Source organism: Rhipicephalus sanguineus, chromosome 1, assembly GCF_013339695.2.
Source record: "Rhipicephalus sanguineus isolate Rsan-2018 chromosome 1, BIME_Rsan_1.4, whole genome shotgun sequence".
NCBI classification, from domain to species: Eukaryota; Metazoa; Arthropoda; class Arachnida; order Ixodida; family Ixodidae; genus Rhipicephalus; species Rhipicephalus sanguineus.
In genome coordinates, this window is record NC_051176.1 from 292692419 (window position 1) to 292700639 (window position 8221).

Sequence of the window (8221 nt, forward strand, 5' to 3'; positions counted from 1 at the left end):
ATACAGGAGAGAGTTGAACCCTGCGTATTCAGTGGACTGTAAAAACATAAGAGCTGGGAATCGCAAGAAACGGGAATCTTTTTTTAATGAGTCATCATGAAATGCACTCAATTTTATTTCAGTGCTTACGCTTCAAAAATAAAAAAACAGCGTGTACCATAGATGCCGCTTTTTCTTTTTTTTCAAGGCTGGTGAAGACAAGGCGGTTTTCGAGCACGTAGTTCTGTGTCTCTTGCCATCATCATTTATACTTCGAAATTTCTGGAGCCCTCCACTACGGCGTATCTCATAATCATATCGTGGTTTTGGGACGTTAAACCCCAGATATTATTATTATTATCATTATTATTATTATTATTATTATTATTATTATTATTATTATTATTATTATTATTATTATTATTATTATTATTAGTCGGGATGCATGCTTGCTATGCTCCTGCCCGTTTTTCGGTAAGCAGCAGTTTTTCCGCTGTGAAAGTTGCTCTAAACGCGTTCATGCGAAATGTGTAACCTGGCCTGATGAAGAGCTGCAACTCCTGAAGTCTGGATCGCGCTCATTTTGCTGCAATTTATGTGATCTGAGCCGTGCTTCTGGTAAGCCTAGCGAAAGTAGCTCGTCGGGGTGCAGCGGTGAGCATTGCAGTTCTCAAACCGGTTCCCTCTCCACGTGTACCCCTCCGGGTGACGAACTCGCCGGGCTGCGCCGCCTCCTCCTCGACGCATTGGAGGGAATCTCGTTCCTCAGCGACGAGGTATCCCAACTACGCGAAGACAACGAGCGGCTCCGTAAGGATCATTCCCGCGGTGTTGAACAACAAGCTCGCGTGGTCGCCTCCCTTCGTGCAGAGGTCCGCTTCCTGCGTGAGGAGCTGACGCGCCGCACGGCCGCCGTGGCAGTGAAGGCACCTGTGAAACCCCCAGCGCATGTGACCGTTGACCCGTCTGTGACCTCCAAGCAACCTGCGTTCTCCGAACAACCCCTCTCCAAAATTCTTTCATCTTCGGCTTCGCCGCCAGCTGACGTAGACACGTCGGAGCGTGTCAGTGTGATGCCTGTGACAGCCTCTTCTGCAGCTGTGACTGAGGGTGAAAGAAAGAAGAAACCCGCCTCGTTTGGAGTTATGAAAACATCCACTATATCTGTAGCTCAACGGCCACAAAGGCCACAATGGCCAAAGGCCATTTTTGTTACGAAGCTGAGCCCGGACACCACTACTGCTGACATTAAAAAACATATTGCTTCATTGGATCTGTCTCCCATCTCCTGCCGGCGACTTCAAACAAAGTTCCAGTCATATACTTCATTCTATATTGAAGTTGACGAGGAAACACTACAACGCCTGAATGACCCTTCGATGTGGCCCCTCGGATGCCTCTTCAAGCCATTTCGTGGGGAGCTGCGCGATGACATGCTTCATCCCTCTGAGATAGTGACTGGAATCCAAAGTGCCGTGTGACGTAGACATATTCTACCAAAATGCTCGGGGTCTGCGTACCAAGACACTCGAGTTTTTCTCTAATGTTCTTTCGTCTGCTTTTCCTATTACTGCTATCTCTGAAACCTGGCTCGGCACTGAAATTCCCTCATCTGACTTTTTTCCCCCGACCTACACCACCTTCCGCAGTGACCGAGATTTCAGTGAAACCAAACAGAAAGGCGGTGGCGTGCTGATTGCCATTGACAATTCACTGAAATGCAGAAACCATCGAAGAATCGATCTGGCTAGAAATCAACCTTGAGCGCCGTGAAAAATTATTGATTGGATGTTTCTATTTACCACCCAGCATTTCCCCTGCCTCGTTTCATGATGTGATGTCTTCTATTGAACTTGTGATATCTTCTCATAGTGGACACAGAATTATTGTTCTTGGGGATTTCAACGTACCTGGAATTGACTGGAGTACGCTTACCTTTTCTCATTACAATCATTTCATAGAGAAAAAGTGCAGCCTGCTCTTGGACTTTCTGGCGTTTAATTCCCTACTGCAACATAACTCAGTCGTCAATTCCAGTGGCAACGTCTTAGACCTGTGTGTGTCAAACGATCAACCCCTTGAAGTTTCCCGCTCCAGCATCTCTCTTGTACGTCCTGACAAATTCCACCCACCACTTAACGTAAGATTATCCGCATCAGCCAAAACAACGAGCTACAGCAGTTATGTAAACAGATCTCCAAGATTTGCTTTCAAGCGAGGTGATTACACAGGCCTGTATCATTACTTGTCCACCGTTGACTGGTCACAGGTTACTGACAAACCAAATGCTGATGACCAGGTTGATCAGTTTGCGGAGCTTGTACTGAGCAGCATGCGTAATTTTATTCCCCAATACACACATAAACAACGTAAATATCCCCACTGGTTCTCATCTGAACTTATCAGTGCACTGAAGCATAAAGATCGCGCACACAGGAAATCTAAATGTTCTCCATCGAGCGAGTGGAAGGAAGAGTTCAGCTTTTTTCGAACTCTCGCTAAACGCCTATATAAACGGGATCATAGTTCGTATATTGAATTCTTAGAAAAAAGCGCTTCTGACAGGCCAGCTGAGTTTTGGAAGTATGTACGTAAACGGTCCAGCAAAAGCGGAGAGTCTTTGAGACTACTAGACTCAAATGGGGTAGAAGTGCATGCCGTCGCTGACTGTTTTGCCGCACATTTCTCATCCGTTTATAAGGCCTCAGACTCTAGCACTGATATCAGACCGCCTAAGGCAGTTCGCTCACCCAGTGCTTTGTCGCTGGGTGAAAATCTTATCTGCGAATGCATTAAGTGCTTAAAACCATCCTTATCATGTGGCCCAGATGGCATCCCCTCCGCCATACTAAAAGCTTATAGTAGTATATTTGTCCCAGTACTGACTACGATATTTAATAACTGCCTGGACACTTCCACATTTCCTAGCATGTGGAAAACTGCTCGTGTTTTCCCAGTATTTAAGTCGGGCTCTAAAACAGATGTTTCTAATTATCACCCGATTTCTCTACTATGTGCCACATCAAAGATCTTCGAGCTGGCTCTTCACAAAATATTGTCTTTTAGTGTTAAAAGCTCATTGATTCCTAATCAACATGGTTTTCTCGCTGGCCGCTCAACTACCACAAATCTTGCTAGTTTCATGACGCAGATCTCCACACCTATAGAGAGGACAGGTTGACGTACTCTACTGTGACCTGAGCAAGGCTTTTGACGTAGTCAGCCACACACTGATTATGGTTAAACTTGCGCAATTTGATGTTGACTTGTCGGTTGTGAATCTCCTGCAGAGCTATCTGCTCAATAGATATTGTTATGTAGCGGTAAATGGCCAATCATCTTCTTTGTATAAAGTGACTAGTGGGGTCCCTCAAGGGTCAGTATTAGGCCCACTCCTATTTTTAATTTACGTTAATGATGTTTCTTTTGCCATTCGTAATTCTTCTTTCCTCTTGTATGCCGATGACATCAAGATTTTTAAGGAAATTCATTCAGTTAACGACTGTCGCTTGCTGCAGTCAGATTTGCGCTCTTTTTCCGAATGGTGCAACGCTAATAACCTTTCTCTGAATGCCTCGAAGACAAAATTCATGTCTATCACTCGCAAAACATCTAGCGTGTCATTTCAATACTCTGTCAATTCTGTGTCTTTATGCAAGGTTTATGAGATCAGTGATCTTGGTGTTGTTGTTGATAGCACGTTAACTTTTCTGCTCACGCTAAGCGTGTTGCTTTGCGGGGTCTTCGCACCCTAGGCTGTGTTTGCAGATTGTCTAGAGAATTCCGTTCTCCTATGCCCTTCCGAAAATTGTACACCGCGCTATGTCTTCCTCAACTGGAGTATGCGTCCGTGATATGGAATGGCATTGCTCAATCCAGCGGTAACACCATTGAACGAGTCCAGAAAAAATTCCTTAGCATATATAACCATCGCTTTGCTAAAAAATCTCGTTCAAATACTGCTGAATTATTATCATTGCCATCACTTCACTGCCGACGAAATCGTTCTGATCTCTTGTTTCTTTACAAGCTAGTCCACGGTATCATATCCTGCCCTGTACTTCTCAATTGTGTTAATTTTCGAATTCCGCGTAAGTTAACCAGAGAGAACAGACCGTTTCATGTACCCGCCTGCTTCTTCCAACACTCTCGTTCACAGAATACAAAGTCTCTATAATGTTAATTTTCTTGATCTTGACATTTTTCACAGTCCACAATCATTGTTTTTATCCGAGCTTTGTACTGTTTTGACATAGTATGGCACAATGTACTAAGTCTTCCCTTCTCCGTCTTTCCGCATAGTTGTATATATGCAATCTAATTTTTCATTCCCCTTCAATATTTCTCGTGTTGTCTTATTTTACTCCTCCCCTTTTGTGTTCATTTCTCTTTGTCTACGTGTATTTGCTCTTTTTATTTCTGAAGACTGTCTGTATTGTATAGTTTATTTTTATTGTTTTTTGCGTGCGCCTGCACAAAGACCTTACGGTTGTTCCTGGGCACGTTAAATAAATCATTGATTGATTGATTGATTATTATTATTATTATCATTTATGCTACATTTCATAGCTAGTCCCCCCACCTCTCGAAATTTTACTTACGTGGCATAAAACTACGAGCACCTACCGGCGAAGTTCGCCCTTTCTTGTCAAGAGCATGTCCCAACACATACGCGCGCTCACACACAGAGGCCGTGTTCCGGGTATCCGCTCACCCTTCTTGGCTTTAGCGCAAGTTAGTTCCTTCAAAGACCAGTGATGCAATTCAAGGCAGTATTGTACAACGTAGCGCGGTTAAGTAGTTCACGAAGATTCTTGTTTTCGCTTGGCTTTGGCTAATGCTTCCTACTCGGCAACGTCCATCGCAACATTGTGCAGACTGTGAAGGCCCATCAAAATCGGCACTAACATGAAAGGAAAACCTGCAAGCAGACAAGAAATGCAACAACCAGCTTATTTTAATGCCTGCATAACAAACAAAATTCATTACTTAATACGAAATTCGGCAGCACAAGAAGGCGAAAGCCTGGCTGCACTCATGTGTGACAAATGAGACGCAACGAGTAAGTACAAATGATTGGCGTTAAATCGACCCTTTGAATGCCTCGTGTGAGCGCCTTCGTCTTTTTCAAAGGTGTGCAGGCTAGCGAAGTGTCTGTATAAGGCACTCTACGTAGCTGCCCACTTTGTTGATGCCGTGGCTGATGAGTGATGACTGAGCCTTAGTCATGGGCGCGAAGCTTTACACGAACCAATCGTTGCGCAGTTCGCATGGTGTGACGCCTGATGCGATTTTACGTTTCCGGCATGGAATACATCACGTCTATGAACGTGGCTCCTCGCACGACATTACACCCGTGCAGGGTCTTTTTAGATGCGAAACATCTTTTTGCTCGGGGGTATATCCCGCGGCGTTGGCGTACGCACTCACACTACGCATGCGCAACTCTCCTCCTTCCCTCTCTCCAACAACTGCGCGTTACTCTCCACTTCTCTCCCAGCACCTGCTTGCGCTTCTTCTGCGCTCTCGCTTCTGCTCTCGCGGCGCATACGCTACTCTCCTCTTCTAGTCTCCTCTCCTTCAAGTGTGAATATAAAGCGGGTAGAGCGCTGCGCGCGTTCAGTCCAGCGCTTGCTTCGGTTGACTCCTCTAAAATGCGGGCTCGACATGCCAAAATTCTCTCCTGCGCAACGCCGCGATGAGCGCCAGCGCATGCGCGTCCCCTCCCCCTCTCTCTCCTATCCTACGCTGCCTCCCTCTCGCGCGTCTGTCGACCGCGTTCCCCGCTCGACCTGTGAGAATTAACGGCCAAGCTAGAGGGAAGACACGACGCGCGTAGTGTTCCTCTTCGCGTTCCACGACGCGAGGTCGGTAGCGTGCCCGAGGTCGGTAGCATGCCCAATGAACGCCAACGGAACGCGATCGTGGAAGTGCTCCGGCTTCGCATCGCCTCATGGTCCCCTTTAGCGGGAGATGGTGTAATTTTTTCCCGTGGCTTTGTGGTAGAACGCTTGACTGCGACGTAGAATGCCTAGGTTCGATTCCCGTTCGAACCTCGTTTTTTGTTCGGAGCAGCGCCGAGGGCTTTCTGCTACGGTGAGGCTTTCGCCCGCCTCCACCCAAGGTCACCGCCAACATAGACACCTAAGGCTTTCGCCTGAATAAAAAACCCAGAGGGTCTCTTATGCATTCACCTAAGACGACCAGAAGGCGAAAGCCATCTTCTTTTTCTTAGTCGCCACCCTCCGAAAGCTTTGTGCACCTAGCGTGGTTTCGCACTGCCTCCAGTATCGGAGGCACCTCACCTGGTTTTGCACTGTCTCCGTGATCGGCACACATTTGACGAAACTACGATGCCACGTGATGACGGCATCATGTGACGTTACGTCGCGTGACGTCACGCCAAAATTTGCGACTTCATGATGACGTCACAAGTTTCAGCCATTTGTGCCGTCATATGGTGACGTCATCACGTAATGATTTTTTTGCATCACTCGTGTTATGCCCGGCGCCGCTGACGCGAGACGCTGACGGTCAATTTGCGCGTTTGATAAGGCATCTAAGGCTTTCGCCTTAATAAATATACAGTACGTATAGACCAGCACGTACGCCATAATCCTCTCGCGGCTGCGCTAAATAGGCGTCACTACTCAAAAATACACTGTCGAGGCTTTGACGTCAGCCTTTATATACTCCCGCGCGCAACCCAGCATGGCGGCGTTTTTTCTCACCTGCAGCTAGGTCTATAGATCGAGCTCGTCTGGTTTTCTGTCCTTACTGTCCTTACAAACATACTCGGCCCATTCACTGCAGATTGTGCGCATTCTACTATAGATTGCCCATAGGCTCCCCAAGCATCGCTTAGTGGCGCTGCTACTCTTGACAGGCAGCGCCATCTCTGGCATAAAAATTGAAACTGGGGGCACACAACGCGCGTTTTCCCTTCTCTCCAACGCGCTGCCGCTCGCTTCCGTGCACGTGCAGAGCTCTCGCGGTGCACTTGCGGGTCTCACAACGTACCGCCTGCAGTGCGGCTGCAAAAAGATCTTCAAGCTGGACAGGCACTTCGGAAAAGCGAACTTGATCAAAGGAGAAAGGCTCGTCAATCACGTTTACGGTGAAGAGGAGACGATCGACGACAACGACGCCCGACTCAAAGCGAAATGCATTTCGCAAGTCGCGATTACATCGTGTAGAATGTATACCTCGAGGTAAGTCTCATTCTGTCATGTTAAAGATGCGTAATGGTCCATATGCACCCCGAAATGAAGCCGTGCACGCTATCGATGGTCTGCGTTGTGGACTATGAATCATATGATTGTTGTTTTTATATACCATGCTTGCAGTAGCAGCCGTGTACTTTCGTGAACAAACGTTTGCGGCGTGCGAAAGATAGAAATAATACTGCCATGGCACTTTCTTTCTGAGGAGGTTAGAGTCAAGTCCTCCGTGCCGCTCATAACCCGCTGATTAAGACGCGAGGCAGCTAGCTGAGCTTTAACCACTGTGAAGCAAGATGAACTGCTCGCCTCGTTTTTTCGGCTCTCGCGCCATGCTTGCACTTTCTTTTTATGGGGATATCGACTTTTGAGGCGCATAAGACCTGCTGCGCAAACGCAGCTAGAAAATCGCACAGTCAGAAGGTGGCTACTGCAAGGTGGCACTTGCAAAGCATGTATTAAGTGCCAGTTATATTTAGCGGCTTAAATATATAGCAGCCTTCCCGACGCGTAAATTGCAGGCGCTGAACTTTTGACAATGTGCCGAGTTCAGTTGAATTCAACCAACCGCGCAACGCTAATGGTATAACACGAGTGTGAACGTTCAACAACGACGGGTAGGTCTCACGAACACGGGGAATCAAAACACAAAGTTGCTTCACCTACAACCGTAACTGGACTTTCACAATGCGAGAAGACAGCGAGTAATCATTACTGCAGTCGCTGCGTGCATGCGCCACGTTACGTACTGATTCAGGTACGTAACACCCCGTTATTCACCGCCCCGTTATAAAGGGGACGCTCATAGCATCCGTCCATCCATTCGGAGAAAAAAAAGAGGGAGAGGGTACGGAACCGGGTTAGAGTGAACTCTAACCGGGTTTATCGGCCCACGCGGCGGGCATACAAGGAGGCATTGCTTAGACGCATGCACGTAAGAAACGCACGCAGTGCATCGCGCGCACGCGCAAAACAAAACGGGCCTGTCATTTTAAAACAAATAATATAGAACAATCGACGTA